Raw genomic sequence first — 23,105 nt, 5'->3', positions numbered from 1 at the left:
GATGAGCAATGAATATTTTACACTATTAAAGGAACAAAATTTTGCAAATTACAGATACATCTTTTGTGACACCTTTAATATGCCAATTTATGCTTCAGTTAAACCTTATTTTATGCAACCCTGTTCATACAATCATTATTCAAACAGCTATTAATATAATCAGTCTATTTAGGACAATCTTGTCTGCTCTTCAGATTTGAATAATGCATATACTCTTATTTCTGGATATTATTTTCATCACAATTTGTCTAATTTCTCTCTTTTTTTTTGAGATAAATGTAATATTAAGCTTTGAAAATCTTGATTTTTGTGAATTTGAGAGTGCAATATTAATGTTAAAATTAAGATAATTTATAATATTTTGTTAGACCTTTTTCTTCCTGCTTTTTAATGAGAACTTCTGCTACTTTTCAAATTAAATATTGTTTTCATCAAAAACCACTCTGAGAATGTCTCTTCCAAACTCTGAATATTGTAGTGAGATGATATATTATGCTTTTTAGTTTTTCTTTTTCTTTTTTTTTTGACAGAAGATATTTCAGAACAATTAGAAATCAGGGCGTTGACTCTTTTCCCTTTTGAAAGCAAAGGCATCTTTGCCATGAATTTCAGAACTCAACTCTGGCAATAAGAGCTTTGTCTGAAATTTATATTCATTATTGTTTTCTTTTCCAGTTCTCTGACTCAATATTTTTGTAAGGCATTTTGCATTTAGATGTTATTATGCATTGGGTTTATGAAAATATGAACAAATTTACAGACTTGGAAATCAAAGAGAAAATCCTCAGTGTTTCATGAGGATGCTTGTAAATACTAATGATTTTGAGTAAAAGTATGCACCCTGCAGTACAGACTGTCCTCACAAAAGGTATGTTTAATGTGTGAGATTCAGGCACTGACAACTAAAATAGATTGAGACTGCATAAATGTACAGAAAATAATCTTTTTTTCCCTATTGAAATATGCTCTGTAATTAAATAGATCACAGTGTCTAAATACAACAACAAAGAGTCTGTAGATTGAACAGAAGCAATCACCTGATATATTGATATTGTCTTTATCTCTCCCATTGCTTGTAATCAGAGAGGTTGTCAACAGCTTTTTCACAGTTTTCTTTAATGGCTTACCTAAATGACTCCTTACCTAAATCTCTGTTGATGTCTGAGCTCTTTCAGAAAAGTGTATCTGTTGGTTGTGTACCTGCATCATCATTTTGTGGGGTTCTCCCAGTCCCATGAGAACAAATGCAGATTTTCAAGTTGTCATGAACTAACTTTAATATAGTATTTGAAAGAGGGGAAATGCAGGAGAAAGAAATGTCTGCTTTTCTTTGAAGTGAAGAGGTATCTGGCAGGTCAGACTAGAGGCAGTTCAATGAACATCCCTGACAGGATTAGTGTGGAGGGTGGCCCCAGCGGTTCTGCTCAGCAGAACTGCTGCTGTGGTTCTTTGCATGTTTGTCAAGGAACTCTCTTCCCTGCTAATGTTTGATAGGAATGTGGGCTCATGAATGTAGTATAGAAATTATTGCCTGATGAGTTTTGTAAGCCTGTGTGTTTTATCTTGGATATTAACTGTGATTTTTTTCTCCTTGAAGCGAGATAAGTTTATCCAAACCTAAAGGTTATGAACAATGGTCACCAAAGCTTTTCTGTGTTTCTCCATTCTGTTTTCTAACCATTGCATGTCAGAGCTTTTCATGTAGGCAGAAAGAATGAAAATCTGATTGTCTCTAATATTTAAGAATTTAATTACTAAATTTGCTATATGTTGACTTGCTTTTTTCCTGTTTCCTTTTGGGATGAATAATAAAATATTTTATTGTAATTTTTTTTTAGCATAAACTGCATTAGTTAACTATATGAAAGAAATAAAGTATTTCAAATGAGCTATAATTGGAGAAACATATTGCACCACAATATCTAATAATGCAAGTTTCTGCTTACTAAAAATATCGTTTTATTAAGTTTCCCCAAATCTTTTCTTTGTGTTTTTAGCGGGAAATAATGGTGAACAATCAGGGAGGACACCTCTTAGTCTAGTGGAAAAAGTTTCTAATGACAGGCTTAGAGTTATAAGTTGTGCTTGCAACACAGATGACCTGACAATGATTTGTGTAATCCTTTCACTTGACAGCTCTTCCAGTAAAGGCACAAATTTTTACTTCATATATATATAAACCCTCTCTGGCTTGAAATGGGAAAGCAAGCATGGTAAGTCCATTGCAAGTCACAGTCTCCAGGCATTCATATCACAGTAATGAAATCTCTTTTAAAACCCTTCATACATACTTTCCAAACATTCTTATTTTTACAACGTGGATTTTGTTTCCAATGAGTGTTTTAACAGATAGTTTTACTTGCTTAGCTTAAGTTTTGAAACCAGTGAGCCTTTTTGGAAGTGTCTCTAAATAGGCTAAATTTTTAATTACTGATACAGAAACTGATCAACAGAATGACATAAATCTCAGCTATGTTTGTAACAATACCTGAAATGCCCAATGGATGTTTGCCATTAGCAAATTTGGTACCGAAAAAATCCTAACTGTAGCACTACAAAAGTGGAGGTTAATCTCATCTTTTCTATGTCAATAAACTAAAATTGCATGTTGTTTCATGGTTGATATGTTTCCATTATAAACCAAACCAGAAAAGAAAGGGGTCAACTGTGATCAGAATAAATGTTACAGAGTTACATATGACCTCTTCCCAGGAACAGGAGCATTGTGAATTGAGGCAAAGCTCTAGATAAATATGCTATAACTGCTTTCTCCTTTGGTAAAGAATAAGCTAATACCTTCCAATATCAAGGATAAGTGAATATAACTTTAACATTACTTGTCTGGCAGAACTCTGTGCTACCAACTGAATGTGCAATTTTCTTGGCAGGGTTCTTGGTTAGAGTGAATCGCTGCGAGGGAAAGGTTCATGAAACTCTGCTCAGATTGGTGGTTTGGCTCATAAGGTCCAAGGCAGATAATACATTGCCTGTGAGGGAACCAGCTCTTTTCTTGAGCTGTGCTAATTGTCCAACTATTGAGCTAGTGAATTTACCAGAACATTTTCTCAAGAACTGACCTGAGTGATGATTTCTTTTCATCCCCCAGGGTGGGGAACAAAACTCCCAACCATGGCACAAAAAGTAGGCTTATGTTAACGGGATTGCTGAGGACACAAACTAGGAAAGATGACATGACTGAAAAAAATAGTGGAATATTGCAGCCTTTAAAACTTGACTAATACTATTTTAATAGTTTAATAGTTTAAAATGAGAGGTCGTAACTTCAAATTTCAGGGACTGAGGGAAGTTCTTAATTTTAGATGCTACATGAAAAATACCTTGATGCACTGGTCATTCAATGAATGACTGTAACCCACTAGAGGGCTGCCTCTGGGAAAAAATGACTGGTGTGCATCACAGGAAGGAAGACCAGGAGAAACAGGGAAGAAACTGGTAATGTTGCAACCCAGAGCAATGGTGAGATTTTGATTTTCAACCCTGTGCTCAGTGCAGGCTTCCCCTGTTGTGTAAACATTGGACAGATTTGGAAAAACAGCCTAATAAAATGATCATGAGAATCTTCCCACATCAAACATTCTTTGGTACAGCTAAAAAAAAGTTTACTAGGGTGGCAAAAATCTTGGAGAGAGGAGTTCTTCAAGCTAACCAACTGCACTGCCAAGAATACAGGTGTGGCCACAAGCTGCCTTCAGTCTGGAAACGCTAAGGAGGATTTCTAACACAAATGGAACAGAGGAAAAGGTATGGGTACAAAACCCAGGCTGATTTTAGGGCAGAACTTAACCTTTTTGAAGAGAGGCTGTATGAAATGGCTGCTGGAGCACCAGCAAACAAGGTGTGATCTCCTAGTAGGTTCCTTTTACTCCCAAGAATTGTTTAATCTGTGTTTAATTGCCAGGTGTTTTGAACTCTCACAGTTTGAATTTAAATGTGGACAGATTTGGAAAGGGCAGGTAGGATTGTGGAGACTTTTAAAAACTGGAGTGAAGGACCTTGCCTTTTAAACTGAAATGCAATGCCCTCCTGAGGTCTCTCATCAGGGTAGGTGGTTCTGGTTTTGCTGCTCCAAACGTGCAGAGGGACATGGCTTTTATTTTGCGTGCTCAATGTAGGGAAGCTGTGTCAGGGGAGGAGACGTCTCTGGAATGCTGAGCTTCCTATTACTGCTGGAAGTCAAGAAGAATAATTTCCATCAACAGCTAATGGACTTTTCCTTTGGTGCTAAAAGATGGATCCTGGGTTTTGTGTGGATTTGGTGTGCTACACTGATTTTGCTATCTTTGAACTGCGTTTAAAGCCATCACTACAACTTTTGCGTGTGGGGAAGGAGGCTGCCAAGGTTTCATCCTATCCCCAGGAACAGATGAGAGAAGTTCTAGTTTCATCTAGAATTAGGTGTAGGCATTGAGTTGCCCAGGACATAGGAGGGGACAGAGCTGGGTTCTGTTTATCTTCAGTCTATGCTTGAGTGAAGAAAAGGTGCAGACAAAATGGTGAATGTGGATTATGCTGCAGTCTGCAGCTTAATGCATGCTTGGGACACTATTTTGTTCATTGTCTAGATTTCTAGTCCCTAGTAAATAAAACAATGCCTACAGTTTGTACCCTGCTAAACTCACTACAATGTGCTCTCCTCTTGTATTTCTGGCCTTTCAAATTTGTGGTTAGTCTCTGGAATGATCAGGGGAAAAGAGATTAGTAAATAGCTTTGGCATTAATCTGTATTCAGCTTTGTGTTGAACATCCATTATTTTTATGATTATAATAAAATGAATAGCAGAGTAACAGCTGCCTTGGGTTTTCAATTAAATGCATTAATACGTATGCAAGAAAATAGCCTGTCTCAATAGTATTTATGGGGAAAAGACTATTTTTCAAGATTTGTGGCAAATCTTTATGCCTTTTTTTAATATGGCATTTGGAAATATGAGAGTAGAATTGCAGGCATGCTGCTTTATTACTTGCAAGTGGAATGTGTGATAATAACCCTTCGCAACACTTCTTAGTGACGACAATTTTCAATGCATAAAAGTCAGGCTGTATAACTTGATGAACAAGTCTGTAGTCAGTGCCTGGTTTAGTAAGAACATGGTTAATGCTTGCAAAAGGTCCTAAATGCATATTTACAGCTTTGCAGAATTACGTGTACAAGAAATTTTGATGACATGAGTGAAGTGTGTAAAATCCTGGTTTATTCTGATGGTTTGAGAGCTGGGGGCATTTGCTTCCCTCATTGTTTCCAAACTACTCCCTCCAAGATGCTTTATTCATCTTTGTTCCATGTCAGAATGATGCCTTTGACAGTTTTGTTTGCCTACAGCTTTCATTTTTCTCCTTTGTGCCTGTTAGCTTTGCCAAACAACACTGAAAAAAAGGGAGTCATCCACCCAGATCAGCTTTTGTCAGACTTTGCACTCCAGCTCATTCTTCTGCTCTTTCCAGCTGTATCTTGTATTTGGGGTCTCATGTTCCTGCCTATGAGTAGGAAAGAATGGTCTTATCACACTTTTTACAGATGTTGCTCCTTATGTGTGAGTAATAGACTGCCTGGTGTCTACTAATATTTCCATCATAACAAATGCAATGGCAGAAGTCACCTTGGATTCATAGCACAGAAGTTGACTGATTAAAAAAAACAAAAAACCAAAATTACCATCCTGCTATATTATTTACTTCACTTCTAGAGCAAGCAGGAGTTTAAGAAGTTTTCTAAATCTTCATTCCCTTATCCAGAGCCAGTAATAAAGCCTAACAGGAAAAAACTCACTAGGATTAGTATGAGACAAGCAGTGTTACGTGCATAATTCAGTCATTTTACTTGTAGCACTAAACTCCTTTTATTGAATTGTTTCACTGCAGAAGGATTTTAATCTTCTATTAATAAGAACACCTGAATAAAATAATTAATAAGGTTGAACCAGTTGGACTGTGAACTTGCAGGATTGCCATCTTTTCTTCCCAATGCCACTCTATGTCCCATGATCTCATACCCAAGATTCCTGGGCTTTCCTGTTTACCAAATTGGTGTTTGCTAATTTACACAGAGACAGAGGTGGGGAAGAGAAATTTTTGAGTGTTGAGTTGTTGCAAGGGATCCTCATCTATCATAAACTGCTCTCAAAACATTATCCTCAAAATCATCACAGAAAGTTCTTTAGAATCCAGGGCAACTGGTTCAAAAGCCTCAAAAAACAAACTGAAGGTATTTATACCTGATACTGTCACTGTGTAGATAGAAAGCAGGTCCTGTGATACATTTAAGTGGACAGACAGTGAAGATTTCATGAATTTTAGAAGTATATTTTCTGCAGCCCATCACTGTGAATGATTTATAAGGGAGTTGTGATTGATGAGAGGGTTAAGTAAGGAGAAAAAAATATTTCTATTTACACACTTCAGTTTATGAACAGGAATGTATTTCCTTTGTCTGGAAAAAGGATTCTTTATTGACTGCAGTATTTGCATATCAGGTTTTCACTGTCTGAGCAGTCACATAAATCTAGTCTAAAGCATCTGTCCTGAAAAGCATCTCATCTAGACAAGAACTAGCTAAGTATAGAAAAAGTCCTGTGTATGATCAACTCTTAGGAGGATTTACAAGGTAAAAGGTTTTGTATTTGCTTGCAAGCATGTGGAGACAAAGACATGAGCTCTGCTTTGTCAGAGTCCATGGAGAAGCAGGGAAGGATTTCTCCTGGAAAATGTGGAATGATACTTCTCTTGTCAAGATTAAAACAAGCTTTTCAGCAATTTCTGCTTCCTGCTCCTTTCTTTGGATTAATTCCAACCAGCTTCTTGCAATTATCTCCCCATTATGTTCATGTGGGATGGGAGTTTAAAAGATGACATCACTGACACATATTGTGATATGTATGACTAACCAGTGGTTAACAATGCAACAATTAATTCCTCTGTGGCATTTTATTTGTCACTTAAAAATATTCCTTTGACTCACAGAGTAACTCATACCCTGGAGGAAAAAAAATTTCAGCTCATTAGAGCTGATCTGCAGTTATCACTTGGCTGGTCTCTCTCCACTGACGTCACCGGGCCTCATTTATTTTAACCTTGATCTGAGATCTCTCCTCTCTTTTCTGTTTTTTATGTCCTTTTATTTGCACTGGAATGTCTGTCTTGCTTCTGTCTGTCTTCCAGGCAGAGCAAAGGAATAACAAAGTATTATTAAAAGGAAATAAAAAAAGTTTAAAAAAATAGGCCTTTCTTCTTTCTTCAACAAGCTTGTGTGAAAAAGTACAAAAATGATTAAAATAAGGTATGCCCCTGTGTGAATGTTTCCCTTGAGCTCTAGGCTCAGTGCAAGAAGCATCAGTATTTTGCACTTTTTTGTCCTCATTTGCACTTTCTTGCTTTTCCTTGAGATCAGTCCTGCTTGTAGTTTCTCTGTGGATTTACTTTGGGAGTTCATCATCACAAAAATGCAATTTTTAACCTCTTTGCCTGAATATATTTTCATCATGGTTCATGAAACTGAGAAGCCAATGACATCTGTTTTTCTGAAGAAAAAAAAAGTCTCAAGTCTTCTCTACTAGCTTAATCTGCACAATCCTCACAGATCTTTTGGAGTACTTTTTTCATTTTTATTCATAATGAGAACTCCAAATGATGTGGTTTTGGCTGTCATGTAGCCTGAAAGCATGAGGTTACATTATAAGGTCTTGTTCTATAGGAAATCTTGGTATACACTCATTATTCTACACAGGCAGTGAGGGAGTGAATAGTCTATTAACAATCTCACAGAGGCAAGCAGAAGGAATCAGAGGCAGAGCAACTTTTACTCTATGCAGATAAAACATGAATTTTTACTGCCAAATGAGTAACGTATTTCTAGAAATATGAAAACAAAATAGATTATAAATGGATTATGAATGTTAGGGCAGCAGAATATTTAAAATGCATGCAGGTAACTACTGTGTACAGTCAGTGAAATTTCCTGCATTCTTAAGAGGCAATACCTATTTGGAAAGATATCTGAAACATGCTTAAGTGGTGGAGTGCACCCTGTCTGACATGATAATAGTTGAGATATGTATGGGTAAGCTAGACTTATTCTTTTGAGAAATCTGGTCTAATAAATCTTGGAGTTTTCTTTAAGCTGAAAATCTGACTTGTCCAAATGTAACCTTTCCTCAACCCATTTGATTCGGTTTGATAGCTGAAGATTCTGTTATACAGGGAGCTGGGCACTCCTTCAGCCAGAGAACAGAAAATCACTTCATTGCAATAAAGGTGCAGTCAGAGCAATATAATGACTTTCAGTCACTTTTGAAAGCCAGGCAATTTTAACCTCTTGCATAACGCCTGGTCTGGTAATTTCCACATCAATCTTGTAATTTCTCTGAGATCTTAGCATATCTCTGAAATGTGTGGATAGGAATATAAAGGGCTTTAGGAGGTGCAGGGTCTATTATGTTGCTGGGTAAAGTGCTCCAGTGGGTGAATATTCTTAAGGTGAAAAAATACCTGAAACAAGAGAAGTGCCATTTCTTGACCTAAACATGAACTTTCAAGGAGTTCTTTCTATTGTGAGAAAAATCTTCCCCAGTTTGATCTTCCCACATAAGCTGATATAAGTCTCATGATTTAAAGGTAATAGAGCTTTTGGTGCCTTACATTTTTGTACCCGTGTAATTATACTCCTGTATCCCAGAAGTATAATTACTGCTCCTTTTAACAGAAGATGTGAATGGAATGTTTTTACCTACATCTGTGGTGGTTGTACTACACCTTTGTTCTTGGCCATGTGTAAGTAGAACAAGACAAGATGTACACCCCACACAATCCAAGTGTAAATAAAAGGACAGGGAAAGGAAGGAAAACAGAAAAGTGATCCTTAGAGGAAGCTCTTAATTCTGGTGTGGTGGTTAAACAACAGTTTATCTTAAATTCAGATCCCCTCTGTTTACAGTCATTAGTTAACACCTTTCTCAGGCACGATGGAGTTTATATATTTTCCTGTGCTGCTGTGATACTATAGTGGGGAAATGCTTGTCTTGAATGCTCCCCTCTGCTCCTCCTGGCACTGAGGAGAGCAGGAGGGGCAGAATTGTGCTGTGCCATGATGTGTCCTGGGAGAGCTGGGGAGCAGCACGCTGCTGCAGGGCTGCTCAGCAATTGCACAGCTCTGGAGAGCTGGAGGCTCTTTTGTGGGAGGATATATGTCCTGGTGTACCTTTTTATGTGATCACTTCAAGGCCAAGCTGTTCTCTTTACTACAGATATCACTCCCTGCTCTGCCCTCAGAAGGAATACTCAAAGATATGCATATCCCTGATTTTAGCCCAAGGCTAATATAAAAGCTGGACATTATTTGAAAGACTAAGGATTTAAAATATTTTAAAATATTTAAAATATTTTCTCCCAGGAGCAACACTTAAAGAATTTTGAAGACTGTTAAAATTATTATTGGCGGTGTATTTCTTTTCTACAGAATGATTTCCATTATTCATGAAGAGTGGTTTAGGTCTCAGTGTTTGTCAGGTCTTAAAAATCATGTTATGGATATCTACAAAACAATGAATATATAAAAGCTAATTTAAACAGTAGTGGAGACTGAAAGTCTCTTCATGTTTCAGATATTTTTATTCTTCAGAAATTTCCAATTACTTCTTAAGGCCATTTTATATATCCTTCCTAAATGCTTAAAGACAATGAATCTGGTTTTACTATTTTCAATAGTAAAAATAATATTTTACTTTTTTTCCTCTTCTTTTTTAAAAGAAATGTTAATACACTGACTACATATAAATATATTAACATGCAGTGCAGCTTTACTTATAATGGCAAATATGCTGGCCATTAATTGAATGGAAGGACTAGGTATTTGGCTATTTCATAAATATATCAGGACTATGTGCTAATTCATTAATCTGGATACATTTGAAACTGAAATAAATTGAGATTTAGTAAATAATTGACAAAAATGTCAACCAGTTTCTGCTGCAGATACTGCATTTTCTTTCCAAATTCTTCTTCTTATTCCCCATTATTTTTCCCATGCTCACAGAAATGCATTTTCATTAACTACTGGGTTTTTGAGATTGTAATTGTTAGGGAAAGCTTGCTGTGCTTTGTGTGTTACCTACTTCTATAGGCTCTGCCTTTAGTAAGCTCTTTGCAGCAGATTCCAAATCATCTTGTATCAGAACAGCAATGTGAGGACAATCAGTTCTGCTTAGGCAGCACCGTGTAAGATACCAGAACAGTATTAAACGCTGCTTGAATCACACTGGTGTGCTCATGAGAGCCCTCTGAACTTTCCTTTCTGCTGGGCTTACACCAAAGTGTGAGGGTGGCACTGGGATTGCTTTTCCCTCAGCCATGGGAGTATCTGGTGACATGGTTGTGGTGACATGTTGTGGTGACATGTTGTAATGACATGGTTATGGTGACATGGTTGTGGTGATATGGTTGTGGTGACATGGTTATTGTGACATGGTTGTGTCCCTGGCCCTCCTGAGGAGCTTCCTGAGGAGCAGCGAGGTGTGCTCCCAGCCAGGGCTGATGTGCAGGGCTGTACAGCTGCTGTGTCACTGTCACCACACGGACCCATTTTGCCCCTGGTGTCACCAAACAATCCGTGCTTGGACGGCTGGAGCTAAACCCGTGCCCCTGGGAACTAAACAGGGAAGTGTTTTTCTGTGGGGGAAGGCTGTTTTGGGAAGCAGTGACTCAGAAAAGGACTCTGGGGGTGAGGGAGCTCTGAGTGCAACATTATGAAGGTGATTCTTTCCCTGTCTGAACAAAGGAGTAGGAAATTGTTCAAGCTGCAATTACCCACAGTACAATGGTTACCAGAATATCACATTCAGATCTGGAAGTCAGGGAGGTGTAAGAGAGGAACTCTGAGATGTGGAAACCTTTTTCTGCAACAGGATTCAGCAAAGTTTATTAAAGAGAAGATAAAGGAGCAGTTTACCTATATGTGCAGCATAGATTTGATAACAGGAGCTCTCCTGTCTGGCTGAAAGAGGTAAAATGGGAACCATGCAATTAAATTTAAGACTAGGCAGTTTAGATTCCAAGCAGGCACATCTTAAACAGTGTGAGTGATTTGTGCCAGTGGAATGATTTAATAAAGATTGTAATAAATTTCCCCTTATTGGACATTCTAAAATCTGAACTGGATGCTTTTTGGAAGGAGATGCTCCAATTCAAACTAGATGAATACATAAGTCTTACAGCACAGTTCATTCTGGGGGTCACACTGGAAGATTGTAACAATCCAATCTATCCTATTCTGCAAAAGAAACTGTTCAGTCGTTGGTCTGTGCACTTACATCATATGAAAGGATTATTTCTCTAGCAGACCCAAACTATATCAATTCAACAGAGAGCTCTCAAGTGCACTTTTGAGATTCTAGCTTTTTTTCTAGAGGGCATGGTGGCCATAACTCCCTTGGTTTTGTTGCCTTGAGTTAGTTAATCAGACTAAGATCTGCTAATGTGTTTTATATTGCTCATGTATCTTGAGCCAGCATGAGGCAATAGTGAAAAAGGAAATTACTAGTTTTATTTTTGAATTTTAAAAATCTACAGCAGTGGGACTCTTGTGGTTTTGATTTCAGACAATATAAGTGATGCTTTGTACAGCTGATTTGTGAATAAAGTTAATTGCTGGTCTGTGAGCCCTTCCTGACTGCAAAGTCATAGGGAAAGAACAGGTTGCTGCTGTGGGTTATCTGGCAGAATGCAGATGTACACAGTATTTCATCCTTCCTTAGTGCATTGGTGCTCCTCTTCTTGGTTTATCTATTGGAATATAGAGACTAGGTGGATTCTAAAATAAAACTGTGCTATTGCAGAGCTCAAATGGAGGTGATACTAGGGAAATTTCCTCAAAACAGAGGATGCCATGGCAAATTTGGAAAAGAGATGTTTATGCTAAATAAATGTTAAGGACAGTTTAATTCGAGAAATGTCATTTAGAATGAGCTAATTAATGTCTAAAGTATATATAATGTAACGACTTGAAATACATTTGATTTGATACTCTAAGCACAGTTTAATGTGATTCTGAAAGATCAGCCATGTTGCTTTAGGAACTAATATTTAATCCTAATGATTCTCACTCATTTGCATTTTCCTAAACTTTCTGAACTAGACGTGTCAGCATGCAGGAGACTGCTGCCAGGCATTTCGTACCTAGAGGGAGTTCTCTTTATTTGTCCTCCAATAAAGCTATTTCTTTCCTGCTATCTCATTTCTTATGAACCCTGCTGATGTTGTTGTTGTTTCTGTTGTAGTTTTCTGGGTTTTTTTTCCTTCTGTACCTGGTACAAGGGGAGCAGATACTCTTATCTGCTCGCAGTGACTACCTTATCTTTTGACTATGTACTTGCAATCCATGTAAAACTCCACAACATGCAAAATAAATTGGTAGAATTGTTAATATTACATCAAGCTGTGATTTTAGAGGCCCTTCATTCGGAATGTTTGTTCTCCTAAGTGGTTAAAGCTGGCAGACTGCACCCTCTACATCTGTTTGAAATTTGGCTCCGGGTTAAATTCTGTGTTCCTGTGATTTATCCTGCCTTTGATTACCAATGCATTACATGTTATGGAGAAAACACCAGGAAACCACATACCTTTATTTGTTTAGATTTTCCATTCTTTCAGTTTCAAGGTAAGTAAGAATTATATTTTGAAATGGGTGATTCACAGGCATAATCATTCCAATTTGGCAATGATACTGAACCACAGCATCACATCCTTTAAAAACAATACAAAATTTGCTAGTCTAAAGAGAACGGCCCTATTTATATCACTGAAACTTCCTTGGTCTTATCATTGCTCTTCTTTTAATAACTTACTTAGTTTCCTCCTCTAGTGATGCTATATATTCATATAGCAATGAGGTCAATCAATCAGACCTTCCTATTTAGTCAGGTGTGCAAATATATTTTACTTACCTGAAGAGCAAAGAAAGGGACATGGTGGATGAGCTGACTCACTACAAGAAGATTTCTTCTCATTTTCCCATGAATGCAGTACTGCAATGGCAAAACTACCTCTGATTTGTTCCTACAAAAGAAGAGCATACCCACAAATGGCTGTATTCTATGCATCCAAATTATTTTCCCAGTTACATTTTCTTGCTTCATTCTTTTCCATTGATTTATTGATAAAATATACAGGTTTTAGAACTGAAAGTAAAACTGCAGATATATTTACCTTTGGAGGTATCTACTGTGAAAGGCAAATGATTTGTTTACCTTCCAGAGAACACAAACTTTGTTCATTGCTTTGCCTTTTGTGACAAGTAAAAAGATCAGAGCTTGGCAGGTGGCATAACTTTCTGAAGGGTTATTTTTTTGCCATAAATGCTCAATGTAATAGTATTTAATTGCTTCTGCTAAGCTCTTTTTAAGTGGAAAGCAAGATGGATCTCAAAATGATGGATGGAGACAGGGTCTAATGTGCATTTTCAGGAAACAAATGCCTTGCTGCTTCATCCTCACTCTGACTCAACTTTCTGTGGTGTTTGACCAGCTGGGCTGCTGTCAGCTGGAAACATTGGATCAACAACTGCTAATATTGACTCTCTTCCTGCCTAACTGGGCTTTCTCTTGAAAGGCTACTGTGATTTACTTTCTGAAGGTACAAAACATTGCTCAAGATATGGCTACATTGAGCACTGGTAAAAAGAAAGATGGTTCAAAATCCCAGCTCAAAGGCAGTGTGGTTTGTGTTCTATCACAGGGCCATTTGGGCTGCATGAAGAACACTTCTTAACCTGCCTGATGCTTCAGACTTGTCTCTTACCTCACAAAACACAAAGGAAGCAGAGCTCAGAAGCAGGCCAGAGACAGAATTACTGATGTTACTTCTGAGCACACAATTGCACTGGGAAGGCAGCTCTCATATATCTCTTTTAGAGACATGATAATATGGTTTCTCTTCCAGAAATGTGCTAGAATAAAACACCTTAAGTAACAGCATAGTTTTTAACTTTAATTTTTTTAAGGTCTCAAATACTCTGAAATTTTCATTGTTGTTATTTAATAAATATTTTCTTTTTATAAATCTGAGTTGCCTAATTTACTTGCTTAAATTCCTATTTATTTAAATGAGTGAAATTGCTTTGCAGGTCTGTCTCTTGTTGTTTAACATTTCTTCTTTCTTAATGTGTCTATCTTTGTAAAATGACATATCTTTTTAGAGTCCAGTAAAGGTTATTTCATGAAGCATTTCAAGATATTGTAATTGACTAAAGTCATGAGGTCAGGTATTGGAAAAAATATGTATAAAAAGAATATTGAAGAAATACTGACAGAAGAACTATCTATGCTCTGCTGTGCATGAGGTGTGGGGGGAAAAATGCAATTGCATATTTACAGCATGTATCACACTACAGAAGCTGGATTAGGCAACCTTGAATCCGGCATTTCTTAACTTTTGCGAGTTTGCAACCTCTGTGTGTAGCTCACCTCCTGTTGTCACCTAACAAGGAGAGAATTATGATACAACAGATGTTTAACCAGAGTGAAGTCCAGGGTTCCTTTCAGCAAAGCTAACTGAAGTAAAGAAAAGTTAAATTGCAGTAATATCCAGCCTAAAATGCTCGTGTCTCTGTTGTCCACTTTCTTATCTACGCTGCTGATTTCCTTCCAACGCTCTCAGCTAACTTCTGCTGTTTGTGTTAAAAACACATGTTCTGAAGATTGAATGCAAATTAACAAACTAACTGTGAATTCTCAGCTGGGTAAATTGCTGTGTCCATTTTTAAGTACAGCTTGCAATACTTGTCTCTCACAGGATCTTTCTGGACTAAATGTCCATCTCACAGCTGGATAAACACATCCTGTGATGGGTGAGCAGCTGGCTGAGAGAGTTATGGGTCAGGAAGGCACGAAACCTGCAGCCACAGGGACACTGGAGCTGCAAAAGGCTTGCCAAGGTGATCACTGCACTGCAATAACACTGCTCACTCCACACCTTTTACATCTGGGCCACAAGTGTTTCAGAACGGTTTATTGCAGGATGGGAGAACAGCTGAATCAAAATAAGTAAAAGCATGCAGGATGAAATGGCTGAAACCTCTTTCTGGGCACAGGAAGGGTGGAAGTCAGATAATCAACAACAAGACATTGACTAAGATTTCCAGAGCAGAAATAAGAGGACCAAGTTGGTTAAAATAGATGGGACTCTTTCACCCACGGTTTATATGCACTACAGTCAGCTACCTTCATAGTTAGAAACCCAGTTAGGAAAAGGGATACACAGTTAAAGGATATTTTACTTATTAAAAAAAAAAAAGAAAAGAAAAAGAAAGAAAAAAGAACAAAAGAAAGAAAAGGTTTTTTTCTTTTTGGCTGTATAGGTTGGACTGGGGAGCTTATCCAAAAGGAATCATGGAACATCTGGCCAGCTGAGTTGAGTGCCCACGGTTCTGAAATGTGAAACATCCATCCTAGCCCAAGATGTCATAACAGCGGAGGAGTCCTGGCAGGGCTCTGTGGCTGTGTTACCGTGATCTCATTTGCAGTAATTCTCCCTCCTTGGGCTGGAAAAGGCCCCACTGTGATGACTGAGAGGGGAACACTGCGAGTGCAAGGGTGCAAAGAGTCTGGGGAGGTCTCGTGTGGGGTTGATAGAGCTCTACTGTGACAGTAGTGCCAGATTGTGTGGGCCACGCAAGTAAGACACTAACAGAGCCAAGTGGTGTGTGTATGTGTGTGTGTTACACTTTCCAGTGTGAAGAACAATTGCCTCCCTGTTTTATATAAGAAAATAAGTGATTTTCAAGGAGAAAATTAGCAGTGGTTAATGGATTGCTAAGTAAATAGCCTGGAGGGTCCTGGATGAGTTACAGCTGTCCAGCAGCATAACTAGCACACAAAACTTCTCTACTGCTCTCATCTCTTCACTTTTTTTTTACTTCAGTGTAATGTGAAGAATTCCTACAAACCAGTTATTTACTCTGCTTCCTGCATCCTCTTTCTGTGGAAGAGACCAAGTGAATGCAATGTGTCCTTGCTCCTACAGTAAGATCAGCTTATAGATCTGGTAACTGTTTTCTTTCATGACATAAGATTTGATATGTGCCATTCTCTCCTTTTTCATCATCCTTACATAGTCTTCAGAATGAAATTTGTTTTGTCAGCTGTTTCTAGGGTGTTTGGTATTTAGTTGACTCTTAGATAGGTCTGTGACTGGCTCTTCGTAGTAGATTGATGAAGCAGTACAGAAATTTCCAAGATGATGATGATGATGAGAGTCCTGCTTTATTCTTGCTTTTGCAGCAGTTGATGCAATAGATGTCAACTGAATGAGTGAGTAAGGCAATGGTAAATAAAGTTTAAAGCATTTTTATGAAAAGTAACTTCGCAGACTGGATTCACCGATACTGTAATAACAGAATTCCTGATTGGAATTGGAACATGCTACATTTGAATATTGGCAATTTTCTTTCAATAAAAACCCTAAACCAAATCAAAAGAAAATAAAACTTTTTGAATGGGAGTGTGGAGCCTCTGCTGGGATCTTTAAGACAGCAATTTTAGTGATGTCCTGAAGCTTTAATAGACCAAGAGTTTTACAGGAGTGGGCTGCTTGTTAAAGATGCTACATTTTGTATTTTGAAATTATTGTTTGCTGAACTGACTTGCAGTTTTATTTAAAAAAAATGGCCCTGTGTGCATTAATATTGCTTTTTCATAGTATTGTAAACAAAATGGGCACTGCTCACATTAATGAGACAAGCTGATAAAAGCTTAGGTGTGAGGTTAGATTTGCTGATGCTGTTGCAGAGTGTGAAGGTATAAGAGAACATTTCTCAGCAGGAGGATTTGGCTGCACTACAAAGGGCCAATGCCCTTTGCCAGATTTCTAATCTTAAATTCTATGGTGATATGAAATATAATATATGCCATGAACTACAGAGGAGATGTCAGTTTCTCCAGAATACAGTTAGCCTGTTCTGTTTGTAAAGCTTTCAGTTACGAACTGATTACAAAGAAGAGAGTTTAGACATTGTCTGTTTATGGTTTACTTCAAACTGCTTCTTCCTTTCAAATTATCTTTCTCTTTTTTAAAAAATAAAGGGTCATTTCATTTATGCAAAGAATGACTTTGCAAATGATCCTTTATTTCTTGTTCTTATTTGCATAGTAGCATAAACAGTGCTATTAACTTTAAAAAGACAGTCATGCCAAATGAACTGTGAGTTTTTTAGGACAAGACCTTCTTAAAGTTTTTATCATGGTTCTAATTCATACAACCAAAGACAAGTAGTCAATTATACCCAAAATACAGGACAATTCTAGAACGTTTTTAAGAACAAATTCATACCCTTTTTATTAAAACCAGCAGGGTAATGGTATATGTCAACACATGTGTTTGATTTGAGTACATTTTCTGCTCTGGACCACCTCATATTCTTTGTTAAGAGCCAGGAGTGAGTGATCTCATGTATGACTTTCCAAGTGGTGCTAATGAAGGACTTCCTTGCCAGGTGCTCAGCGTGCCCCACTCTTGCTTTCAGTTGTGGTTGAGAATTTGCTGCATTCTCTGGGTTACAGCCTTATTGTTTATGAGTTCAAGTCAGTATTGCCAAAAGGAATATGATGAGGGAAAATAAACGGCACTGAGGTTTACTTTGAGGATCCACAAATTAGCTAGGTTTTGGTTTTTTTTACTTGGGAATATCAAAATCTGCATCTGGAAAATATTAGTGTAACATAAATACAGTCTGCTAATTTCACAGAACATTCTCCTTGTACGGCTTGTGGGAAATCAGATTTATGTAGTAGGAATAAGGATCTAAAGTCTCCTACTGACTTAAGAGCTCTCTGGAGCAGTAACTAACTCAACTTTCCTTCTTGTAACATGACCCAACCTCTGTCTCAAAACTCCACATCGTGGCCAATTAATTATCATGTAGTTTCCTGATGAAGCCTCAAACAGGCTAATGCTTGGGTATAATACTGTGCATGGTTATTACTGACAGTATCCTTCAGTCCTGAAAGCTGCAGTTTGTGCCTTTTAATTATTTTAAAGAAAAAACAGGTCAGAAATGTGAAATGTAGTAGGTTGTTGCTTTTTTTTCATTAAATTCTGTATGTGGGGTCAAGGAATGAAGAAAGAGGGATATCTTCAGCTTTAAATTTTTCAGCAAGATGACAGCTTGTAGGGAGTGTATTCACAAGGGAAAATCTTTCCTCTTACCCTCTGGAGACATAGTCTGCAGTGTGGGAAATGAGCTCCTCGTAGGACAGAGATGGGTAAGAGAGTGGAGGTTTAGAGGGGTGCTGGTGCTCATGGTCAGAGCCCAGTGCTGAGGAAGAGCCCTCCCTGGGGCTGTGGGTTACCCAGCAGGAGAGGAGCTGCAGGAAGGAGCATCAGAACCTGGGACTATGCTAAAGTCAGTGCTGCAGCTTCATGGCTGGACTATTCCTTTTCTTTTCCACTACCTCTGTAGGCAAGAGACTTTCTAGTCTTCTTCACCCCTTTGTCTTTGGAGTCATGACTGGTGCTGTAGAAAGACCTAATTGAATTTCCATCCCTGTTTAACCCAAAATAGAGTGACAGTGCTCTGCAGTTCAGTGAAGGCTGCTCTGAGCCTTTGCTACTGCAGGCCTTGTTAATAAGTCCTTGTTAGACTATCTCAAATGGTAAAAAATCTTGGCTTATTTGTTATGATGATATCTTAATACTATCTTATGTTAGATTATACTGTACTTCCCTAAGGAGGTTTGTCCCATTCTTCCAAATCATTCCTACAGGGTACAGTTAAAAGATGTATTAGCCCAAGGATTGATCCAGTTTTTTAGATACAAGCCGTGTTTAGGTGAGTATGATGAAAGCTTTGTGAATGTCCCAATAAAATATGAAAATAAAGTTCATGTTAAATGCTCAGACCAAAATATAACTGGGTATTGAAAATGATAGAATGGCCATGCTGCAGAATACTCAAAAAAGCACAGGGACAATTTACAACAACAGATGGATGAATTGTAATAAATTTCTAAAAAAGGGGTATAAAATCAGTTGAGATTGGCTAATAATGACAGCAGCAAGCAAAGTAACAGTAAAGTGACAGTAAAAGTCAATGTTTAAAAATCAAAATAATTAAAGAGCATTTGTAGTGGCTTTCTGTCACTATACTACCAGAATATTGTTAAATTCCATTTTCATGGCACTCCAAGCTTCACATAGTACAGAAGTTACAGCAGAGGTGGCTGGTCTTTGTCAGTACCTCTGAGCAAGGTAAATTACTAAACTTCCTGTGTTGAGATTTTTTTCTATTTTTTCCTTGGATCTTGAGAAAAAAGTTTAGTTATACCTACTCCCTCCAAACTATATTTTATTTTACTCTTCCTTTAATCTTGAGGTCTGCTTTGAAAAGAAAATAGATTGCTGAAAGAAGGTAAACAAGTCATTCTTGAGAGTCAGCTTTACCAGAATAACCTCTGCATTTTAAAAATTCTTTAAACTTAGAATTAAAATTCATTTTTGGACTTACACTCTGAGGCCAGCATGGAGATCTTCAATGAGTAAACAGGGGTTTCCATGGGCTGTGACCTCAGTGATGTTGCAACATTCTGCTGTAAAACTCAGATGCTATCTTAGGTGATAAATGCATCTGAGTAGTAGGAAATGATTAAACTTGTCTGGGGAAGAGCAGCCTAGCCAAGGTGTTGATTAAAATATGGGGCAAATCCCCAGTTGTAGAAAACAGGATAAGGAGGTGCAAATGGATCCTCTCCTTTCAGAGAGCCCCTCTCTCCTCCAATGAGAGAAATTAATTGGGATCTAGTCTAAAAATGTACTGTTTTAAATGGTCACCAACTATTAGCATTTTTGTTCTCGACTTTTTGACTGGGTAGCACATCAGCTGGACCTTCATATTCGCGACATGACTCCACTTAAACGAAGGGCGGATGGAGATTTTTGGCATTTTCTTAGCCACTGTGTTGCAATCTGAGAAGCTCAGAGCTGCTGGGACCTGATCTAGTCCAAGAACTACTGAGAGAGGCAGAGTGCTGCTGTGGTGCTGGGAGAGCCTGGGATGAGCTTTAAGAAGCTGTAACTGACTCGTGTTACAAGTACTGTGCATGAAAACTTTAAGGTTCAGTAAAATTTTGCCTAGAGACCTTCAGTTTAATGTTTTGTTATTGAGATTTCCCTTTCTTTGAGATGAATGATAGCATTTTTGGTAATTTCATGGGCTATTGGAAACCAGTCCCAAATTAGTGTGCATATTGTCCTGGTGCAGTACAATTTATATCTGAGATCTGCTGAAAACATGTTTAAAGCTGGAGTTTTTATAAAGCACCATTTAGGGTGCAGAAGTAGGATGTTGTTGTGTCAAATACTTAATATTTTCACACATCTGGACAAGACTCATGTGCTATCCAGGGCTGCAGTGTGCTGACTTGAAGGGAAGACTCTTCATGAGTGTTCAGACTTAAAGATTCTTCAGCATTTTCACTCTGCCAAACGAAGATGGCTGGCTTTGGTCTGGGAGAAGCCTGACTGAACACTCCTACTAAGCTTTTTGGGGAATATCATGTATATTTTATGATTTTTAGGGAGTACAGCTGAGTCCCCACAGGGGCCCTTCTTCCTAAAATGGGACTGAGGTGGAATATAAGTGCCTTCTTCAGAACCCTGCAGATGGTTATACTTTTGTCTTTTAATTTCCTCCTTTCACGGGTTTGTTGATCGGACAGGAAGCATTGGCTGTTCCCCACTAGGTCTATTTCTGGTGACCACCATTTCTGGAACAAGTTTATTTGATTAGCCATGGATAAAGTAGTGCTGTTTCTCCTCCAGGTTACGAAACTAGATAGATAACATGTGGAGTAACTTCAGGGCAGGGCTCCAAGGGACCTTGGCTGCATCAAATGCAGGACATTACTGATGTGTCCTGGAATTTGAGTTGGGGCAGCTTCTGGGAGAATTTACCAGAGCTGATGTCTGACAGGAAACTGAGCCTGTGAAAAAGGAGTACACACCTCATGTGCTGCTCTTCTCAGACCAGCAGTCACCTCTGCCTTCACCTGCTGCACCTCCTGCTGCTCAGTGTGTGACGGTCTCTGCTTTCTCAACACCTTTCATGGTCACAGCCTGCACAGAGTCCTGACACAACCCTCCTGCTTGTGCCTTGTCCTCAGCAGGACAGGAGGTGAGATAGGGCTGCTCTAAAAAGAGATGGATCCATTTGCATCTCCTTATACTGTTTTTCAAATATCTGAGTCTTATTACCATCAGTTGCTAGGAATTCCTTTCCTTTGAATGGATTTTATTATGCAACCCATGTGTGGCAAGGTTTTCTGGAGGCTCTTTCCCAGAACTCCTCCTGGCTACACAAGAAGCCAGTGGCTGTTTAGGACGCCCTCTGAAGAATTGAATTCTTTCCGTGATTGTGGAAGGAGCTTTGACATATAACTTGGGGAACAGACTTGCAAAGTCTTGTTTTATGTATTACACACTTAATTCAGTGAAGCATATGCTTACTTTTGATGTTGTTTAATATTAAATTAACCACTGTGTTTAATTAAAAATTAATATATACTTGATGCTTTGATTAAGAAATCACAGAATCACAGAACATGCTGCGTTGGAATGGACTCATGAGGATCATCAAACCCAGCTTCTGGCCCTACACAGGACACCCCAGGAGTCACACCACGTGCCTGAATTCAGACAGGCTCAGAAAAGTCCATGAAAGCACATATTAACTATGGTTAGACCTGGTTTGGTCCTTTCATCTATTTCCTGGCTTTGTGTGTGCGCTGTTTTGTTGCCTCTGTCGCTGTGTTAGGGAACATTCTCTGTGCACTGTGAGCCATCCATCCCCTGCCTTCCTACACCTCTGTAGCCACAGAAAGACAGTCTGGATGTCACAGGTCTGGGTGTGAAAGGGTGGGAGCCTCACAGCACTGGGATGGGCAGCAGGATGTCAGAGGTACAACTCCTAGTGAGAGTATTAAGAATTGGGTTTTGTTTATGAAATAATTGAGAGACTGGAAACAATCTCAGCTATATGGTTGAGTAAGGAAAAAGCAAGCCTATGGTTACTACAAGTGAAGCAGAAGTTATAAAAATAGCATTATTTAAAATATTATCAAAACCCACTTTTTGGAACTTCATAAACTCTGTAAAGGAGATTATGGTAGTTATTACTGCAATGATTAATTTCATTCTTCTGGCTGGATCAGGTCTGCAGCTGTGATCTCTATGTTCTGGAAGTTTGAATTCAACTCCTGAAGGGAAATGCTCTTCTGAAGCATTTAGCTTCTTTTCAACAACAATGCTATTATGTGGAGAGCCACATGTTGCCTATTTTTATACTGCATTCTACTTTTACTGCTATAATTATTTGGTAGATGTTCACTGCTTGTTGTCTACTATGAACTGTTCAGCCTGCAGCTATGTTATTGGTGTTAAAATATACTGAATTTTACCCACTTTGCCATTATTTTTTTCCCTTACTCTTCCTATCCTTTCATCTTCAATAAATCTGTATCTGGTATTGCAATCAGACAGGAGAAGCAGAATGATACTCAAGCAGTTCTGTTTCCGACAAGTGTAATTATAATTTTCAGTTCTGAGGAAGAATTGATAGGTTGATGCCTTCAAGCAGTTGCTGGTTTTGCTTTTCTCAACATCATCACTCTCTGAAAAGTTTGTAATTGTTGTCTTAAAACCTTTTATTAGATTAATGTATTCAATTATTTTTCATTCATTTTCTTATTTTGGGCTAAGTTAGTGTATACTATCTGACTCTACAGTATTGTAGTTTTGAATGCACTAAACTAAACTGGACAAGGACTGGAAAAAGTTAATCTTAATTAAACATTTATCTGCAGACTTGCATTGGGAAAATAGAAGGAATTAATTATAGATGCTGTAGTTACAGTATTTTGGTGTAAGTCTGTAAAGGGGATCTACAGGAAGCAATGGCTTAGAAATATCTGCCATGGTATAAAATGGCCAGGTGGAGATCACTGCACTTTTTAACTGGATCTTGGCAAGGGGATTGTGTGAAAACTTCTCACCTGGTACTGTACAAATTTAGTTTGCTTTGCTTAAATTTGCCTTCACCAGCTTTTAAGTTC

The sequence above is a fragment of the Cyanistes caeruleus genome, chromosome 9, assembly GCF_971803275.1.
Source record: "Cyanistes caeruleus chromosome 9, bCyaCae1.hap1.1, whole genome shotgun sequence".
In the NCBI taxonomy this organism is placed as follows: Eukaryota; Metazoa; Chordata; class Aves; order Passeriformes; family Paridae; genus Cyanistes; species Cyanistes caeruleus.
This window is presented reverse-complemented; position numbering follows the sequence as displayed.